Genomic DNA, 20,821 nt, shown 5'->3' with positions numbered 1-20,821 from the left:
GCCCCTCTCCTCATTCACAAATGATGATGGAGTCCTGGTCAATGCGATTGAGCAAAGGTGGGGCTACATTGGCTGGGTAGGCTTTTTGCTCATGGCTGGCCTTGAGGGTGTGCCATCCCCAACCCCCAGCCCAGGGCCCCTAAGTCATTTGGCTGTCACTCCTGACCTCTGAGTTGTGGCTTGTCAGGGAGCTGGGAGGGTGCTAAGTGTGGAGTGTCTGGGTTTCCTGAGGCCAGTTAGAGGGGGTGAACAGGGGATAGGAGAGGTGATCAGGGGAGAGCAGGGGTGAGCAGGGGAGAGCCAGGGAAAGCAGGGGAGAGCCAGGGAGAGCAGGGGAGTGTGGGATCTGCATCCCGTGTGAGGTGTGGCTGAATTAGCTGCCCCTGCCGAGGCCAAGAACAGAGTGAAGCATTGTTCAGGGGCCGCTTGCCCGGGCACGGAGGCTGTCACAGGAAAGGGCGGGCAGGTGGGCTGGGCCATGGCCGGGACTGACCACAGGCTCGGCTGTGTTGGGACCCTTCGGGGGCCTGTCTCTCAGGAGGCACCCTGGTTTCCCCAGGAACACATGTTCTACTGGGCAATGCTCTCCCTGGCTCTCCCCTGCTCACCCCTGCTCTCCCCTGCTCACCCCTGCTCACCCCTGCTCTCCCCTGCTCACCCCCGATCACCTCTCCTGTCCCCTGCTCACCCCCGATCACCTCTCCTATCCCCTGCTCACCCCTGATCACCTCTCCTATCCCCTGCTCACCCCCGCTAACTGACCCTCCCTCTGGGAGGGAGGCCATCTGAGGGTATTGGTCCTAACTGAGTAGCCCCCATGAGATACCCTCAGCCCCTTCTCCCAAGGGTAGGGCTAGTCCCAAAATAGGAGCTCCCTGGAGCCAGGAGTCCTGAGATTCTACCCTGTGCTCCAAGGCCAGGGCCCCTGACCTCAAACCTGGAAGGGCCATGTCCCTCTTTACACGGGGTGATGCTCAGGCCCGGAGGGAGGGGTGCCTGTATCACACAGAGAGCTCCTGGGCAGAAGCTCAGCACTGTCCTTTGGGGTGGACCGCTTAGGGAAGAGAGCGAGCAGGCGGCTGTTGTGAGGAGGGGCCTAGAGCTGAAGTGGAACAGCGTCCACCTCCCAGTGTTGTGACTGGGGCATCCACCTGCCCTCTTGGAGCCTCTGTGTCCTCCAGAAGCAGAGAAAAGAGTCCCACCACAGGGGCCTCTATGAGGGCTGGGAAGGTGGGTTAGGGGTTCAGAGCCTCAGAGTGGCTCAGGCTGTGCTCGGAAGGCAACCTGGCTTCTAACCCCAGCGCTCCCCCTGGCCAGCTGTGTCACCTTGGGCAAGACATGTTCTTCTAAAAACATCTTCCTCATGGGATTTTTGGGGAGATAAATCAGCTGCTATGCAGTCATGTGCTCGCCATCACACTCGGCAGGTGTTGTGGTCATCAATGGCCAGGCTATGGTCACCAGATACTCAGTCGGACACTGATCTAGGTGTTCTGTGAAGGTATCTCAGAGATGTGATTAAGGTCCATAATCAGTTGACTCTTAAGTAAGGGAGACTATCTGAGATGATCTGGATGAACCTGATTTGAGTGGTTTGAGGCCTTAAAAGCAGAGCTGAAGTGGGACACTGATCTAGGTGTTCTGTGAAGGTATCTCAGAGATGTGATTAAAGTCCGTAATCAGTTGACTCTTAAGTAAGGGAGACTATCTGAGATGATCTGGATGAACCTGATTTGAGTGGTTTGAGGCCTTAAAAGCAGAGCTGAAGTGTCCCTGAAGAAAAGTTGTGGACACCAGCTTCAGTGCCTGCTGTGCCTGAGGGTTCCAGCCTGCCCTTCTGGACAACCTGCCCTGCTGTGTTAGTCAGGGTTCTCCTGAGAAACAGAACCAATAGAGGGTGTATGCATGTGTGTGTGTGTGCATGTGTGCACATGTGTATTTATGTGTGCACACGTGTGTGCATGTGCATGTGTGTTGCGTGCATGTGGGTTCGTGGGTGTGTGCATATGTGCATTGCATTTGTGTGTGCATGCTTGTGCATGTACATATGTGCACATGTGTGCATGCATGTGTATGCATGTGCATGTGTATGTGTATATGTGTGTGTATACCTGTGTGTGTGCACACATGTTTTTATATAGACAGATTTGTTATAAGGAATTGGCTCCCCAGATTATGGAGGCTGACCCGTCCCAAGAACAGCAGTTGGCAAGCTGGAGCCCCAGGAGAGCTGAGGATGTAATTCTTGTCTGAGTCTGAAGGCCTGAGAGGCAAGAGAGCTATTTCGGTTCAAATCCAAAGGTAGAAAAGCTAATGTCTCAGTTCCAAGGCCAGCAGGCAAAAATAATTCTCTCTTATGGGAGGGAAGGTCAGTCTTTTTGTTCTCTTCAACTGACAGGATGAGGCCCACCCACATTAGCGAGGGCCATCTGCCTTTAGTGATTCCCATGTCAATCTCACCCAGAAACGTCCTCATAGGAAAACCCAGAATAATGTTTGACCAAATTTCTGGGCACCACATGGCCTAGTCAAGTTGACACATAAAATTCACTGTCACACTTACGCATTTCAGACTCACCTAGCCAGCCCCTACAATCATGTAAGCCAAGTCTTTGCAATAAATATCTTACTATACATCTCTTACTAGTTGTGTTTCCCTGGCTGAACCCTGACTGACACACATAGTGAGCTGTGATAAGAATAACAATCGCAATTATCGCCTTTTCTGGGAAGTCCCCAGCAGTAGGTCTGCATGTTGTAGGCCTTTGGCAAGTGCCAAGGAGTCCCATTTTATAAGCGGAACAGAAGTCACAGCAGTTTCTTGCATGACTCCAAAGGGCTCTAGGCAGCCAGGACAAGTCCCGTCCGAAGTCCCCAGCACAGACAGCCTCACGGCCCCACCTACACTCCATAGCACGACAAGGCTGGCTTCTCAGGGTGCCAAGCATGCAGAAGAGGGACCTACTCGCATAGCTCCATTGCATGCCAGGCCCTTTGCCACAAGCTTCATCTATTAACCAGTCATCTAATCCTCACAATAGAGCACCAAGGTGGCTACTGATGGCGTCGGCAGCCCGTCTGGAGCAGCCGCTGCAGGGACATCAGCTGCAATGGGGGAGCCACCGCCAGGGCTGCGCGTTCTGCAGAGCCAGAGGGGGCCAAGAACGGGTGGGAGCCCTGCCCCCTACCAAGTCAGCAGGGTGGGATCCCCACGCTCCCAGGCACAGCCGCGACTCTGGACCTGTGCGCTCAGGGGCCTGGGAAGTCCCCCTCCCCCGACAGGCTCCGATGTATCTGCTCCTGCTCCCAGGCCTCTGCCTGCTCCTGGCACTGCTCCAATTTTGGAGCAAAGTTGTGGCTGAGCCCAGGTGCTGGTCACAATCCAGCCAGGTGTGCACGCACTCAAGGCAGCACTGACACACCAGCACCCCCACCGCCTTGACCTCCTCTGGGCACCGACGAGCATGGGAGGAAGGCCAGGGATGACTGAGGGCAGCTCGGCACTGGCCCGCCGGCACTCCTTGCCATGAACAGCCTGGACACCATGGACAGCATGTTGATGGCAGAGGCAGACAGTCCCTGGGCAGAAAGGGGCAGGTCCCTGGTGAAACCCCACCTTCAAGCCAGGGATGGCCTGAAGCCTGGGTGCTGGGCTGCCTGTTCTGGGTGAAGTCCACAGCCCAGCCAAGAATAGCTTCTGGTGCTTTTTCCAGGCCACCTATGGCTGCCCATGGACGAATCAGCAGCACTTTCTCCCTTCTAAGCCCATAGAAACCCAGACCCAGCCAGACCACACAGTCTGGACTACCAGCTGCGGGTCTCCTCTCCACTGCGAGAGGGACACTTGTCAGGATGACCTGTCTGCGGGAAGGAGTTACCCACTGTGGGTCTGCTCTCCGCTGAGACCCGGACACTTGTCAGGATGACCTGTCTTCGGGAAGGAGCTGCCTACTGTCGTCTGCTCTCCCGAGCCGCCACTTCTAAAGAGGTTTAGGAGCAATAGTGACAGGTTTCTTTTATGCTTCCCTCCTTTCCAAGATGGTAGTGTGGGTCTACTTTCATCCCAGTTTAAATTCCAGCTTTCGACCTTGAGTTTCTGATTCATCTTTGTATTTTGCGTACTTGGCGTGGAGTAGGTGTCCAATAAATGTTAATTGTCACATCTTTTTATCTAGGCCTCCATTTTCTCAATTATACAGTGGCGATCCTGATACAGTCTTGAGACTTGTAGGTGTCTGATAAATTGTTTTTTTCTTTCTTTCTTTATTCTCGCCACTTCCCTTGTATAGACTCTCTTCTCTGCTAATACCATTCCCACCCCACATTGGGTGGAAGGAGACGAAAAGGAACTGTAAGAAAGGAAGGGATATAGAGAAGAAAGGGGCTAAGATGAGGAGGCCTGCTTCTTCTACTCCACATGTTCTGGGTGTTCTAGTCAAGGTAATTAGTCAAGGAAAATAAAAAGTCATCCAGATTGGAAAGGAAGACATAGGCTGGACATGGTGGCCCGTGCCTATAATCCCAGTGCTTTGGGAGGCCACCAAGGTGAGAAGATTGCTTTAGGCCTGGAGTTTGAAACCAGCCTGGGCAACAAAGCAAGACCTCACTTCAACAAAATAAAAAAAAAAATTAGCCAGGTGTGGTGGTATGTACCTGTCATCCCAGCTACTCAGAAGGCTGACGCTGGAGGATTGTGTAAGCCCAGGAGTTCAAGGCTGTGGTGAGCTGTGATCACACCACGGCACTCCAGCCTGGGTGACAGAGCAAGACCCTGTCTCTATAAAAATATAAATAAGTAAAAGTAAAAGAAAAAAAGAAAGGAAGCAGCAAAGCTATCTCTAGTCACAGATGATATTATCTTGCGCATAGAAAATCCTAAGAAATTCACTAAAAAACTATTAGAACTCATAAATGAGTTCAGCAAGGTTGCAGGATATAAGATTGATATACAAACATCAATTGTATTTCTACACATTCACAATGAACAATCCAGAAACTAAATTAACAATTCCACTCACAGTATCATGAAAAAAAATAAAATACATATAAATAAACCTAACAAAATAAATGCAAATTTTATACTCTGAAAACTACAAAACTGTTGAAAGAAAGTAAAGATTTAAACAAATGGAAACCACTATATATTCCTGGACTAGATGACTCAATTAACATTGTTAAGATGGCAGTACTCCCAAAATTGATCTACAGATTCAACACAACCCTTATCAAAATCCTAGCTGATATAAATTGTATAAATTGACATTCTATTTCTAAGATTCATACAGAATTTCAAGGGATCCAGAATAGCCAAAACAATACTGAAAAAGAATACAGCAGGAGGACTCACACATTGAGATTTTAAAGCAACTGCAGAGTGACAGTAATCATGACAGTGTGGCACAAGGATATGTATTTATCAAGTCTAGAGTCTAGAAATAAATCCATACATCTATGGTCAACTGACAAGGGTTCGAAAAAAGACCATTCAGTGGGGGAAAGAATAGTCTTTTCAACAGAAGAAAAGAAAGAGCTTGGGCTTGGGAATCTGGCAGATTCTGCCATTGCCTTGCTGTGTGACTCTGAGCAAGTGGCTTAACATTTCTGAGCTGAAGTTTTCTCATCTGTTAACACGAGGATAAGAGTGCTCATATCACGGGCATAGACACTTGAGATCTCCTATGTGAGTGCTTAGCAGAGCAGACCCCTTGGGCAAGTGCACGAAGGCAGAGGAGTACTGTGCGAATCTGCTAGTGGCCATTAGGGTCACTCCTTCCAGGTCCCCCCAGGAACCCCTTTTGCCAGGAACAAGCAGGGTCGGTGGGGATTGAGTGTGCAGACAGGGCTTGGCGGGGTTCTGCGGGTTGGTAATAAATGAACAGGAAAGGAGATTCCATTACGCAGGAATGTCTGGGGAGGGGGTGGGGAAGGAGCCGGCTCCTCTCCCAGCACCAGCCAGCTCTGCGGTCTTGATTGATGTGCCTTGCACCGCGGCAGCGGCGGGCCTGGTGGAAAGAGGCCCCTTCGCTCACCCTTCCTGGAGCTAGGCCAGCAGCCAGATGTTCCTGGCCTTTGGGGAGCTGGGGTGGGGGCAGGGGAGGCCAGCAGCGGGCCAGAGGGCAGCTGCCCAGACGGCGAACCTCTCTACCTCCTCCTCAGCAGCTGGACCCAGGTGGCGTTGGCTGTACTGCTGACCTTTGGCTGATGACTGTGTCTCCTGGACTTTGGCTCTGTTCAGGATTGGGGGTGGGGTTCACCCACCCTGTCCTGCTGGGAGAGACACACAGCTGCCCAGGAAAGGGCTTTGGCTCCAAAAAGGAAAATGTCCCACCTGCCCAAGGTGCTTGTCTTACCCTGGCCAGAGGCACAGGGAGAGGTGTGACTGGCACCTGAACCATCCACAGAGGAGGAAAATCCAGGTTGAGGCCCCTGGGTGAGTGGTCTGGGGAGAGAGTCTGAAAGCAGATTCTGGACTTCTCAGAGAAAATCCCTCCAGCAGGCGCTAAGATGAACCCAAGGCACATTTCCTCATGAGCTCCTCTCAAGTACAGTGATTATAGCAGAGAGCTGCAGGCCACCAACTCTAGCCCTTTCAATGGTTTTATTATTATTGTTATTATTTTATTATTATTTATTTTATTTTATTTTTATTATTACTACATGCCAGGCCCTTCCCAGGCATTGTGTAAGCTTCCTTTCATCTTTTTTTTTTTTTTTTTTGAGTCGGAGTCTTGCTCTGTCGCCCAGGCTGGAGTGCAGTGGTGCGATCTCAGCTCACTGCAAGCTCTGCCTCCCAGGCCCACGCCATTCTCCTGCCTCAGCCTCCCGAGTAGCTGGGACCACAGGCGCCCGCCACCACGCCTGGCTAATTTTTTGTATTTTTAGTAGAGATGGGGTTTCACCGTGTTAGCCAGGATGGTCTCGATCTCCTGACCTTGTGATCTGCCCACCTTGGCCTCCCAAAGTGCTGGGATTACAGGCGTGAGCCACCGCGCCCAGCCTCATCATTTTTTTTTTAAGAGACAGGGTTTCAAACTCCTGGCCTCAAGAAATCCTCCCACCTCAACCTCCCAAAGTGCTGGGATTACAGGCATGAACCCTGCACACAGCCAATGATTTTATTATTAAACACATAATAACTAGAAGAGAATATAACAAAAAAGAGAACTAAATATCACCCCAAAATTACCATGTTAAATGACTAACTGCCAATATGTTGGTGTCATTTCTCCTATTATTTCTATCCTGGGTCTATGTAGTATTTATGTATGTTTACTCTTCAGGAAGGTGAGCTTATCATACCCATCTAGCTTTGTCACGTTCCTTCTTTTACTCAACACCAGTGGTGCACACCTGGCCATGCTAGGACATGCAGATCCACTTCAACCTTTTTAGGGCCGTTCCATCGTATAGCTGCCCGATGTTGTCGAGCTTTCAGGGGATTTTCAAAATTTCCCTTGAATGGACAATGCAGCATTGAATATCTTGGTACCTGCACCTTCGTACACATGTGAATTATTTCCTTGGGAGAAATGGCTAGAAATAAAACTGCTCAAAGGGTAAACCTATGAACCAACTGAACTTGCACACGCCGGCCCTCATTCTTCCCTCTGCTTATGTCCTTCCCTCAGAGCTGCCCGTGATGTCCACCATGCCCCCACCCCACCTTGGAAGGTGGTTAGTGGTACTGCAAGGCCCTTCACCTTCACCTGTGGCTGGGGTGGCACTCTGGCCAGACAAGGTTGGCCTGGGAGCCCAGAAATATCTTGCCCCATTGATCTCTCTCTAGAGGGCATCTCATGGTGGGGAAGTCCTGGAATGGAACAGAGAGGACCTTGGCTGGGTCCTGTCTGGTCCACACTTTACCCATTGGGAGTGACGGGGTGGGGGGCAGTACTACAGCTTCCTTCAGTTTATACAGTCTGTAAATGACAGCAGGTCCTCTACGATATGCCCACTGCAGGGACTTCTGCGACTCACGTGGGGACTGTGAGAGGCACAAGGGCAGGATGTTCATGTCACGGGCACTGCTCCAGGCAGGGGCCTGTGCAATGACAGCCCAGCTTCCTACCAACAGACTGGAAACCCTGGTCAGGGCAAGAGCAGCTCAGCCCTGCAGTGAGCAGCTAAAGAAGACTTGGTTGCTTCTCTTTGAGGACAGGGATGTGTGACAAAGCGGTATGAGCTGTGGCTGCTCAGAGGAGGCTGGAGGAGTAGAATGGACTTGGGGGTGACTTCTCAAGGCTTCCTGGAACCCGAGAATCCCAACTGCTTGGAACTAGCAGCTTTCTTGACATTTGCACGCAGACGCTCAGTTAACTTTGCACATAAAGTCAACTACTACCAGCAGCATTCTCTACCCTATACACACACACACACACACACACACACACACTCTCTGTCTCCCTCTCTCTAACTAAAGACTGCACCTTCATTGCTTCACACATGCAGATCACATTCAGACACACAATAATAATAATGTAATAATAATTTTAATAACACCTATTGAGCATTTCCTACATGCCAGGCCCTTCCCAGGCATTGCGTAAGCCTCCTTTCGTTAGCTTCATTGTAAGCATGAGGGAAAGTCGCTTGCCTAAGGTCACAGAGATGCTGAGCAAAGGAGCCCCACCCTCAGCACACACTGCCCTCCCACCAGTCGGACACAACCTGGCCCCCCAACTCCCTGCACGCTGCCTTCCTGCCCGGGCTGCAGTAGCCGAGTGTTCACCACATGAACCCCCAACACCTCACCCAGCCCTTGGTACACAGTAGAACAGACCTGGCTTGTCCAGATTCAGGCAGCTGGAGACACAGTAAGTATAATAAACACAGGCTGTAAGCCACCTTCTTGGCTTGTATAGGTGCAGAGTTTTCCCCAGGTCTGCGCTTCTGAACTGGATGGGCGCAGCCCCTTGCCCCTCTCCCTGAATCCTTTTTCTTTCCCTCTTTTTCCCTGTCTGCCTCTCCCTGCTCTCTCCTCTTCTGCTCTCTCAAGCCACTTGAGGACCTACCTACTGTGTGCCTGGCACTGAGGTCGCCACTGGGGCTGTGGTGGGGTGGGTAGCCCAGGTTCCAGTCTTTTGGGAAACTGAGAGCTCATCCCATCATGTGAGGCCTAGAAGGAGGGGACTTGTCAGGTCACATGAGGAGGGAGCATAGAGCCAGGCTTCATAGTTGAGGCTCCCTGTGCCCAGGCCAGGGCTTTTATTTGGGGAAACAGCACAGGCCACTGGGAGCACTAATGGTCTAGGGTGGCATGTGCTGCACTCCAGATACATGGCTCAGACGTGGAATCCTAAGGGAGTTCAGAGTGGCCCTGAAGTGAGTTGTATCTTCCATGTGCTGGGTGCTTGTGTGCACCAGGCCCTTTATATACATTCTCTTATCTAGCCTTCCCAACAAGTAGATACTATGATTATCATCTTTCCCCCATTCTACAGACAAAGAAACCAAGGCTCACAATCGTCAAGATTCAAACTTAGGTCTGTTTTCTCTAAAACCTCAGCTATCCCAGCAGGCTGACCTGCCTTGGATGAGGAAGGGACTGGGGCACCCAACGGATAAAGGCTTTGACAAGGAGTTGGGGTTTCAGCAGACCTTGAAAAGGATGGGAGGAAAGAGGGGGACAGCCTGGAAAGTGGGCACTGTTTGAGCCAAGGTATGGAAGCCAAAACATACCCATTGAGCCCTGGGACCAGCAAGGTGACAGCCTGATCAGAGGGAGGCTTTTGGCTAAAGAAGCCATTTGAGCTCTTGGCGTCCTGCAGCTTCTTCCTTGGAGGAAGGGCTGACAGGTGAGCCTGGCCCAGGAACCCGTCTGGGGAGCTCTTGAAGGCTCTGCCAGGGTTGGCCCCAGAGGAACTTGGGAGGCCCTGAGCTGGGCAAAGTTCTCCTTGGCGTCATAAACCAGGCCCCATGGAAGGAGGAGCCAAGAGGCTCCTAGTGACTGTGCCATCCCCAGCGAGGGACGCTGCCAGGTCCGGCACAAGTACCAGGCTCTGAAGGTCCTCAGGATGCACTGGCATCAGGTTCCCTGCTGTATGGCGCAGCTGCAGGCCCGCATGCAGGACTGGCAGAGGTGAGTGCCAGGCAGAGGCTGCCCTCGGCCTTGGCAGATCTGGTGGGGCTGGAAAATCGGGAAGGGAGAAGGGAAAGCCCATGCTTCATGGCTGTCTCTAGGGTGAGGCAGCTGAGGCCACTGCTGTGATAAGCTCAGTTAAACCACAAATCACAGAGGTTAGAATCAATCACGCTGCAGTGGAGCTACCAAAAGCGCAGCCTGTGGACTCACCTGCCTCCTCAATCTCCCTCTCGTTGTCAAATGCCTTCTCATCTTTCGGGTCTTAGCTCCAGGTACTCTTCCTTAGGGAAGCTCGCCCTGATACCTAACCCCCAACTCCCACTATAAACTGGAGATATGGTCAAACTCCAGAATAGCACTTCTAAAACTGAGGCTTCTCCTATGCTGGTTAGGTAGGTGGATAAATAGACGGACAGATACATGGATGGGTGGACGGAAGGATGGATGGATGGATGGATGGATGGATGGATGGATGGATGGATGATGTCTGGGCGGAACTTTAGTTTGTTATTATATATTTATTTGTGGAATTATTTGATTGATATTGTGCCCCTTCTAACTGCAAGCCCTGAAAGGGTAGCAGTTGTGTCTATCATGTTCACCGGACTATCCTCAGGCCCTGGAATGTAGTAAAAACCTGATAAATTTTAGTTGAACAAGTGGATGCTTGAGTGGATGTGGATGGGTAGATGTATACATGGATGCAGGGATGGATATGTGGATGCATGGATGTGTATGTGGATTCATGTATGTATATGTGGATTCATGGATATATGGATGCATGGATGAATATTTGGATGTATGGATGGATATATGGGTACATGGGTGGATATATGGATGGATATGTGGATGGATAGATGGATGGATGGATATTGGCATGCATAGATGGATATGTGGTTGGATGGATGGATATATGGATGCATGGATAGGTACGTGGACTCACAGATGAACATGTGGATGGATGCATGTATGTGTATGTGAATGCTGCATGTAGGTATATGTGGATGCAGGGATGAAGATGTGGATTCATGGATGGATATGTGGATGATATGTGGATGGGTGAGTGGCAGGATGAATGAGTGGAAGAATATATAGAAAAATGGATGCTGGGTAGATAGGTGGATAAATAGGCAGATGGATACATGGATGGGTGGATGGAAGGATGGATGAATGGATGTCTGGGCAGAACTTTAGAATGTTAGACTGTTAGAATGTTCATAATCATGAAACTCTAGAATGCTAAAGACAGGTACCTTTTATTTATTATATTGTTAAAATAAAACATAGCATTATAATTAGAAGGGACAAGTAAGAGCTCAATTCCCTCTTATAGGAGATGAGCAGATAGGCTCTGAGAAGTGAAATCGATGTGTCCAAGGCCACACAGCAAATTAGGTGTCCACAAATCTGTTTTCGCACTGCTGTGTGAAACAGCCTCTGGGAAAGGGGTCAGAAAGCTTCATTCCAGTCCTGTCTCTTCTGAGGTTTCTGTGTGACTTGGAACAAGTTATTGGGACTCCATTTTCTCTTTAGAAGAAAAGATTGGGTCTCTCCCAGGGGCAAAATCTAGCTATTCTGTTGCATTTTTGGGAAGGTCAGCCTTGCTGAGCTGTGTCGGATATCCCTCCCCATACCTTTCTCAAAGCCCAATAGAGTTGTCAGGGTAGATGCCAGGCCCCTGGGAGTAAAGTGAAGTGATTTTACAATGAGTCAGTGTACAGTATGAATTTTTTTAGTTTCATAAAAGTGTGAAAACATGGTTCCATATTCCATAGAGAATAAAGTCCAAAGGCCTCAGCCTGACTTTATGGACCCTGGGAGCTTCTGGGACCTCCCATCCTGGTCTGAGGACCAGCCTCCAACTCCCTCTTAAGCCAGTCTGGCCACCGGCCATATCTCCATGCATGACTTTCCGCTCTCTGGTGTGCCCCGGGGGTCGGGGGAATCTGCGTGTTATAAAAGAGCCCTTAGTGAGTTTCTGGCACCACATAACCTGCCTGGAACTTTCTCCCTACCCTGGACTTCTGCAACGCCAGCCTCTGAAGCTGGGGGTGTGTCTGCCAGGTGGAAATTCCCCTTCTCCAGAGCGAGCCTCAACTGCCTGTCCCCACCCAGAGGAAAAGGGGCTCCACAAGTCAGGAAGGGAAGGACCTCTGCAGCAGCCATGGAAGAAAGTAGGTCTTGAGCATCTCAGACCCCCAGACACAGGATTGTGGGCGTCAGAGAGAAGGGGATCTCAGTCTGTCTAGGAGAGTGGGGGAGAAAAACCTTGCCATATGACAAAGGTTAGGGGTGGGGTGGAGGAAGGGGACAGGGGAGAGAAGAGAAGCCTGGGGCGGTGCTCCCAGGAGCTCCCAGGGACCATAAAGTCAGTCTAATGAGGGCTTTGGACTTTATCCTCTGTGGAATATGGAACTGTTTTTTTTAAAGGTGTTCACACTTTTTGACATTAAAAAGTTTGTATTGCACTGTCACTTATTTACAAAAAAAAAAAAGGCAGCAAACAATACAACTGAATGTTTAGTAAAAAATAAATTTTTCTTCCCCCTCTCCCAATTCCTCCTGGAGAAGCAAACCCTTTTGACAGGTCTTGTATGTCTAAGATGGAGCGATATTCGAGGCTATATTGATTCAATGTATTCCATTGCTTCCTTTTTGTAAGTGGTAATGTACTATACACACCATTCTCTGTTCCAGTGTATGCTTTATAGATTTTTTTTTTTTTTTTTTCTGGAGACGGAGTCTCACTCTGTTGCCTAGGCTGGAGTACAGTGGAGCCATCTTGGCTAACTGCAACCTCCGCCTCCTGGGTTCAAGCAATTCTCCTGCCTCAGCCTCCCAGGTAGCTGGTACTACAGGTGTGTGCCACCACACCCAGCTATTTTTTTTTTGTATTTTCAGTAGAGATGGGGTTTGGCCATGTTGGCCAGGCTGGTCTTGAACTCCTGACCTCAAGTGATCCACCCATATCAGCCTCCCAAAGTCCTAGGATTACAAGCGTGAACCACCACACCCGGCCTTATAGATCATTTCTGAGCAGCACATGTAGGTCTATCTCATTGGTTTTACCCCCACTTACTGTCCTGCCATATGGACACTCTGCACTTCATTACCCATCCCTACGAATGGACCTTGACATCATTTCTAGCCATTTGCTTCCACAAACAATCCTGTGACGAACATATCCTCACGCATTCACCTTTGAGCATGTGGGCTGGTGCGCCAGCTGGATAACTTCCTAGAAAGTGGTATTGCTGGTCAAAGGATACATGCGTTTAATTCAGTATGTGTCACCACATTGTTACCTAGAAGGTTTTGAGCAGGGGAATGACAGGCCTCCGTGGTCTGGTCAGTTGCTGCTAATGCATTTGGCAGGGGGTAGAAAGAGCAAATTATTAGATTATAAGCCACACAGGCTCCAGGTCTGAGATGGACTAAAGTATCTTCAAATGAGGGTTTATTCAGAGCCCCTGTGAACCCTTTCAAAGCCCCCAGCTCTGTGCTCTCTGTAGCGCCCTGGAGCCTGGGAGAAAGGGATTCCAGTAGACAAGTTCCTTTGCTGTGGGGAGAGGTCCCCAGTTCACCAGTCAGGCAAGGACCCACATCCCCCCCGGGGGTGGCTGCAAACAACCTGGTGGGGAGAGGACAGGCTGCCGACAGCTGCAAGGAGCGAAGTTCAGCCAAAGCCCACACGGAGGGCTGCCAAGAGTTTCCTCTTTTCATTTTTCCAAGCCTTGCGCTTTGGGCTGGGGCACAGTGTCATCCTCATGTTTCCTATTATTTTACAAGGCTCCCATCAAAAGCGCCAGCCGCACAGGCTCTTTGATGTCTGAGCTGGAGCCTGCCTCTGCCTTGGGGAGAAGCATCTTTGCTGAGGATCAAGAGGGGAATGAGGCCTGAGATGGTCCCCATGCCTCTCCCCTACGTGCTCCCCTGGCTCATCTCCTGGCTGGGACCGTAGGCCCCTGGAGTGGGGCAGAGGGACCACCACAGCCAGCCAAGCTGAAAAGCCTCTAAGATAGAGCTCAGAAGGGGCTGCGGAGGCCCAGAGAGGGCCAAGGGGCTGCTCTAGGCCACACAGCAAATTGGTAGGGCACTTCAGCTCTGGTGGTGATCAGACACTGGGCGAGACGGCAGAGGGGATTTCTACCAGAGTCAAACCCAGCCTGGTAGGCAGCCTCTGCCTCTTGGTTTCTCAGTTTCCCCACCTCACGTCCTAGAAGTCTTTTGGGGCTGATACTGTGCATCTGAGGGTGGCGCTTGTGTGGGTGTCTGCAGTCACCCTGCATAGGTTCAAATCCTGGGCTGTGTCCCTTTTAGCTATGTGACCTTGAGCAAGTTACTTAACACAACCGAGCCTCAGCTTTTTCCTCTCTAAAATAAGATAATGGCAATTCTCAGTTCAGAGGGTCCCTGTGTGGGTGCAATAAGAAGATTCACAGAAAATACTTAGCACAATGCCTGACACGTGAAGAGCCTCGAAAAGGAAGGGCTCTTATCGTTGTTGCTGGTGGTGACAATAAAGAAGTGGGAAGGGGGCTTCTAAGGTCTAAGCATAGACTTGCTGCTATACCTCCCCATCCCGACCCCAGTCCTAGTCTAAGAAGGGACTGGGGCCTTCTCTGCAATCCAGGGAATTAGCTCCTTTTCTGCCCCCCTCCAAGCCCCTACCTCTAATTCCAAGGCTCTTTTCTGAGCCTCAGGGTTAGAGGGGGTGGGGAACAGATGAGGCAAAGGTGCCAGGCCTGGGTTGGGGGCACGAATGGTGTCTGGGCCGGAAGGTCTGGTAGGTGGGGGAGGGGTGTCTGGAGGACATGGCCTGCAGCCCTGGCTCCTGGAGGCAGCCAGAGTGGAAGGGGGGGTGGGTCTTGGCAAAGCTGAAAAGGCTGGGATTTGACTTGGAAACACATTGAGAAGTCCCTGGCGGCTGCCTCCTCAGAAACAGCCCCTCTGAAGTCGAGCCCGGGACGGGGAGGCTGTTTTGTATAAAGGGGCTCTGGGGACCTCGGTGATGGAGAATGGACTGAAACCTCTCCCCCAGAATTGCAGCATGCACAGCCGAGCCCCCAGCACTTCCTGCAGGCCTGCCCCGGGGGCTGCAGAATTCCAGCCATCAAGCCTGTGTGGGACCAGGGACGGGGCAGGGGAGGAAGGGACCCTGGAGTTCACAGATGGGAAAGGGCAGAAGCACCTTCTCAGATAGCCCCAAGCCTTGGTCTCTTGGCCTTCACCTTCCTGTTTTTTGTCACAACTGCATTGAGCCTGTGATGTTACTTACATAACAGTTTTCTTTAAATTGATTCACTTTTTAAAACCTGAATACATTTATTTCAAAGGGAATTTGATATTGCTACTGTAAAGGGAAGATGGTAACACTCACCATACATAGTAACCATGTAAATAAAATACAATAAAAACAAAACAATGTTGTTAAATTTTACCTAAAGCCTAAGACTTGTTCTCTCTCTCTCTCTCTGATAAAAAGATTAACAAGTGTCAGAACTGTGTTAAGGACAGGCTAGCACCCAACTAAGACTTTCTTCTTGATTAGATCTGCCAGATAAAATACAAGAGGCCCTGACTCACTCCTGTAATCCCAGCACTTTGGGAGGCCGAGGTGGGTGAATCACCTGAGGTCTGGAGTTCGAGACCAGCCTGACCAACATGGAGAAACCCCATCTCTACTTAAAAATACAAAATTAGATGGGCGTGGTGGTGCATGCCTGTAATCCCAGCTACTCGGGAGGCTAAGGTGGGACAATTTCTTGAACCCAGGAGGTGGAGGTTGCAGTGAGCTGAGATTGCACTATTGCACTCCAGCCTGGGCAACAAGAGCAAAACTCCATCTCAAAAACAAAACAAAACAAAACAACAAAATCGTCAAAAAAAAAAAAAAAAGAAGAAGAAGAAGAAGAAAAAATGCAAGATGCCCATTAGGTTTGAATTTCAGATAAACAATGAATAATTTTTTAGTATATATCCTAAATATTGTGGAGGCCCTACTTACCCTGAAAAAAGTTATTTGTTGTTTATCTGAAATTCAAATTAACTGGTCTCCTGTATTTGTACTTGCTGAATCTGGCAACCCCACCCTCGATGAATGAAAGAGTTTTTAAAGGAACAGCTTTCTCACTGCTAAGTGATATTGGATATTTCCATGTCCCTATGCCACCAAGAAAAAAAAAAAATCTTGAGAAACACTGTTCTGATTCAAGGTGGAATTAAACCAACAAAACATGCTAGTGTGGGAATCTGCAAGTAGGTTAAGAACATTCCAAATGGGGGAAATTCTGAAGGCTCCATGTAGGAGAAGGAGGCATTGGGGCTGGACCCATAGGCCAGCTAGTGTAAGACAGCAATCTTGGAGTCCAAGCACGCTTCCTCCCATTGAGCCGTGGCCTGAAGGACAGAGGACACTCCTCAGGTGTTAAGTCTTGAGCCTTCTTTCAGAAGACAGGGGATCTTGTGTTTAAGGGACTGTGGTTTGTGAGCTTGAGTAACTGAGTGTGTTTGCCCAAATCACACCCTCTCAAGATGGAGAAGGGCTTTTAAGGGCATCTCCTCTAATACCACCTACAAGTCCTGCCCACCCCATGTGGGCATCTGAACCTTGTGTCCAGTGGTAGGGTGCTCACCACCTACCAAGATAAGTCTTTCCATCACTGGGCAGCTTAGGAAGCTCTTCCTTAGGCTGAACAGAAACCTGCCTTCCTGTTATGTCTCTGTAGATTTACCGCTGCCTTCTGAACAAAGTGCTCCCCTCAGTCCCGGGACAGTCCTTTAGAGTTGTATTGGTAGCCCACTGGAGTCTGAATAGACCGTCTTCTTTGAATTCTCCCTCTTATGGCCTGGTCTCTGGCTTTCTCATTTGAAGAGAAATGGCCTTAGACCCCCAGACCAGGGCATGTCTGGCGGCCCTGACTTGTGTGCTATCTTCAGGCAGGGAGTAAGAATGAGGTTTGTCCTGGGAGCTGGGGCCAGGACAGAGAGGGAAGCTCCTTTCTGAGCTTTTGGATGCTGAGTCTGCAGGAGTTGCAGGCGGAGCCCCGGAGACCTGGGTTCTGTTCCCTACTCAGTCCCTTATGTGTTGTGCAGCTTCAGGCAACACTCCTTTCCCTTCTGAGCTTTGGCTCTGTTTTATATATTCCAGAGTGACTTGGCCTATTTCTTTTTAGTTTTTTGAGACAGAGTCTTGCTCTGTCTTCCAGGCTGGAGTGCAGTGGTATGATCTCGGTTCACTGCAACCTCTGCCTCCCGTGTTCAAACCATCCTCCCACCTCCGCCTCCCAAGTAGCTGTGGCTACAGGCATTCACCGCCACACTGGCTAATTTTCGTGTTTTTGTAGAGATGGGGTTTTGCCTCACTGCCCAGGCTGGTCTCGAACTCCTGGGCTCAAGTAGTCCCCACAGTTGGGCCTCCCAAAGTTCTGGGATTACAGGCATGAGCCAGCACGCCCAGGGCGTGGCCTGTTTCTGACAATAAAAACATTTGTGTCTGTTCTGGTTGGCCCATGCTGCTGGAACTGTGATAAGAAGAATTCAGAGGGTTTGGTGGGTAAATGGGCAGTGTGTGGTCAGTGGAATGGCGGTTTCAGAGCTATGTAGGTACAAGTCATGGAAGACTTAGGGGGCTGCCAGCTCTGGCAGTGCTTGGTTCTGGAATAATAAAGCTTCACAAAGTGAGGTGATAATGAAGTCAGACCTGGGGCAGTGGGTGTCCCTGCTGGGCGAAGGGGGGTACCCTGCATGGCCATGCTGGCCCTGGTGCTATCCTTCTTCAGCCTGCAGATGTGTGTTAGCTCCCGCCCTGCCATCCAGATGGCCAGAGGACAGAGGCGCTCTGTGGAATCCTGTGTGTGGGCCAAGACTTGCGGCTTGAGGGTGGTGTGGAAGGTGGCAGGGAAGCCTGGCCAAGTGGGGCTGGGGCAGTGCAGATTGAGGCTTCTCTGCCGGGGGAAGATCTTTAGGGAACAGAAACTTGGGTCAGAGCTGGGGCTTGGCTGCCACACAAAGGGGCTTTCTCCCCATCCCTGCCTTGCAAAGCCAGGAGGCTGGAAGTGGGGAAAACCCAGACTCTGAGTAGCTCAGAGAGGTCAGAGCAAATCCTCAAGCTGGGCAGGATCCCTAAAAAGCAACCAGTTTCCCCCCCAACCTACCAACAGGCCTTCCTGATAGATGGCATGGGTCCCTCCACCTGCCCCTGGATCTGCTGCCATCTCACCGTGTGGCCTTTGTCAAATTCCTTCCCCCTCTCCCTGGGCCTCAGTCTCCCCAACTGTAAGAAGAAGGAATTGCACAGATGGTCACTACAAGTTTTCCCGGGCCTCACATTTGCAGACTACAAGTTCTCTCATCATCATCAAGTCTTTCAGTTCACAGAGCACTTTCCTATTTACCACTTAGTTTATCCCTGAACAACCTGGGGAGGTGCGCGTGGTGAACAGTCTTCTCAGTTTTGTTCAGACGGTAAAAACTGAGGCTCAGAGAGGGGGAAAGTCTCTTCCAAGTTTGCACAGCAACGTAATGGCTGAGCGGGACTCTTGCTGCTCTGTCCAGACCTCCATCCGCTGCCCCAGAAGTTTGCAAGGGGCTTCAGTGGGACCTCGGATGCTGTGGAAGGAGGTCAGAGGCCTGAGGGGAGCAGACGTGGAGGATGGGGGGGATGGGATGAAGCAGGCATGATGGCTTCACTTGTCTGTTATTTTATATGGGTTTCCATGGAGGAAATATTTTGAGGCAAAAAATACTTATGCCTAAAAAGTTGGAAGACCTCGTGCTGTTGCAAGACTTCTCAGGCGGAAGCTTAAGGCAGACCCTCTTCTGAGCTGCAGAGACTCTGGGTTGGGTAGCTTTACCTTGAGATGAAGCGAGAACTTCATGTGTCTAGTGGAAATGAAGGGGATTTGCACGTTTTAGATTGTAGACATTTAGCATGCGATGGCATTTGGGAAGAGGTTGGAAAAGTTCAAAACACACAGAATCACCAAGTATGAAAATGTCAGCACTGTGAGATGCTAATGCTGGAAGGATCTTCAGAAACCATCTTGCTCCTCCACCTTTCCCTGTTCTTCACTGAAGGGAAACAGAGGCCCAGTGAGGAGAAGAACTTGGCTCAGGTCTCACAGCATCAGGAGCGACAGGACTAGAACTTGGGTCTCCACACTTCGCTGACAGTTTCGGCATAGGCCACTTTCTGGGTAGGCTTTGGGAGTCAGGAGACAGGGGAGAGAGAAGAAAAGGAGGGATCTGGGGGCCTGGGGACAGGCAGACAAGAGGTATGTAAGGCCTAGCCACTCGCTGATAAGAGACCCACAATGTCATTCCAAAGGGCTATTTTATCAAGATGTAATTTTCTCCGCTGCAGACACTATTTTCTTTCTCATGCAGACTGTGCTGGCCTTCGCGATAAGGCGCCTAGACATGTTCACACTAAGGCAGCCAAAACATGAGGCAGGAGGAAAAAAATTCCCTTCTTAATCTCCCCCCACCCCAGCCCACTCCCCCCTCATTTCCTCTCATTCTCTCCAAGTTCTCATGCCCCCCACCCCCCTAGCTGGCTGGCCCCTTCCTGCCTTCCCGTAAGTCGGCCCAAAGGAGCCAGGAAGGTATGTGGCCCAGCGGCTCTTCTCAAAGGAGAGAAGCATGGAGGGGCCTCCCCTGGGAAAAGAAGCCCGGGCCACAGGCTCTCCATGACCCTGCAAGGGCAGGTGGGTTGGGGGGAAGTCTTGTTCACAGGCTTGCCCCTAGACTCTTTTCTCCTCCGTCCCCACAATCTCTGCAAATAAAACACAGCTCTCTATGGTTTGGGGGTTTAAGCTGGAGGTGATTAGAACCTCCCCCAACCACAGATTCTCTGCTCCTGACCCCTACTCCTGACCTCCGAATCCAGGGTTTGATGGAGATTCCTGGGGGAGGGGGCCACCCTGCCGACTTTCCCCTTAACATCCCCAGAGAAGAGATCTGGCCAGATAGGAGATCTGGAATTCTGATCCCACAAATCCAGCAGTCACTGTGGGACTAGTCCTTTTTGTTCTCTAGGCTCTCTAGGCCTCAGTTTCCTTATCTGCTCACTAAGAAGGCTGGACTCAGATATCCTGGCCTTGAAATTCTACATCTGGCTTTTTCAGAAGATGATGTTCCATCCCAGGCCTCCTAGGTACTTGGTGAGTTGACAGACTGGCCCCATGTATCAGTGCCCCGCCCCTGCTCTGCTCAGGAAGTCCACCCCGCCCTCCACATCTGGATGGAATTTACCCCCCAAGGCAACTCAATTACCAGTGATCTGATCAGGACGGCTCATGTGTCAGAAGGGGCCCTGGTGAAGGTTGCTCTGCCAGAGATGAAGGTTCCTGGGCCAGTGATCCACCCCTCCCACAGCCCACGGTACCTTCTTGAGGTCCCTGGGTCCCAGAATGTGTCTGGTGAGCAGTGTCTCCTGCTGAGCAAGGGTAGGGGACCCAGAAGAGGCTGCCACCTCCTGCACGGGCTCAGATCCCCCATGCAAAGACCCAAGGCAGGGCAAGGAGGCTGGAAGGTAAGGGAAGATAGTGTACGCATTTCACACCCACGGGGCCCCATCGTGTGCCCAGCCATTTGCAAGAGCTGGAAAACCTCATGACTTCTGTCCACATTCTGAACTCTAGAAGGGGAACCTGGCTGTAGGGCTGGCACCTGCTTGATAGTGAGGGTTGGGGACCTAGTGCTGTGTCTCAATCTGCCTTCCTTGGGAAATCAAGACAA

The 20,821-nt window shown here is 50.7% G+C and overlaps 1 protein-coding gene across 1 annotated transcript in view; it reads left to right on the top strand.

Moving 5' to 3' along the window:
- Nucleotides 1–9,976: 9,976 nt before the first annotated feature.
- Nucleotides 9,977–20,821, top strand: part of LOC105466864 (synaptopodin) — a 74,910-nt gene continuing 64,065 nt past the window's right edge. Inside the window, exon 1 of the mRNA XM_011715975.3 lies at nt 9,977–10,078. The gene's annotated coding sequence lies outside the window, so the exon portion shown is untranslated. The remainder of the gene's footprint in view (nt 10,079–20,821) is intronic.

Source organism: Macaca nemestrina, chromosome 6 (genome assembly GCF_043159975.1).
Source record: "Macaca nemestrina isolate mMacNem1 chromosome 6, mMacNem.hap1, whole genome shotgun sequence".
Lineage (NCBI taxonomy): Eukaryota > Metazoa > Chordata > Mammalia > Primates > Cercopithecidae > Macaca > Macaca nemestrina.
This window is presented reverse-complemented; position numbering and strand designations above follow the sequence as displayed.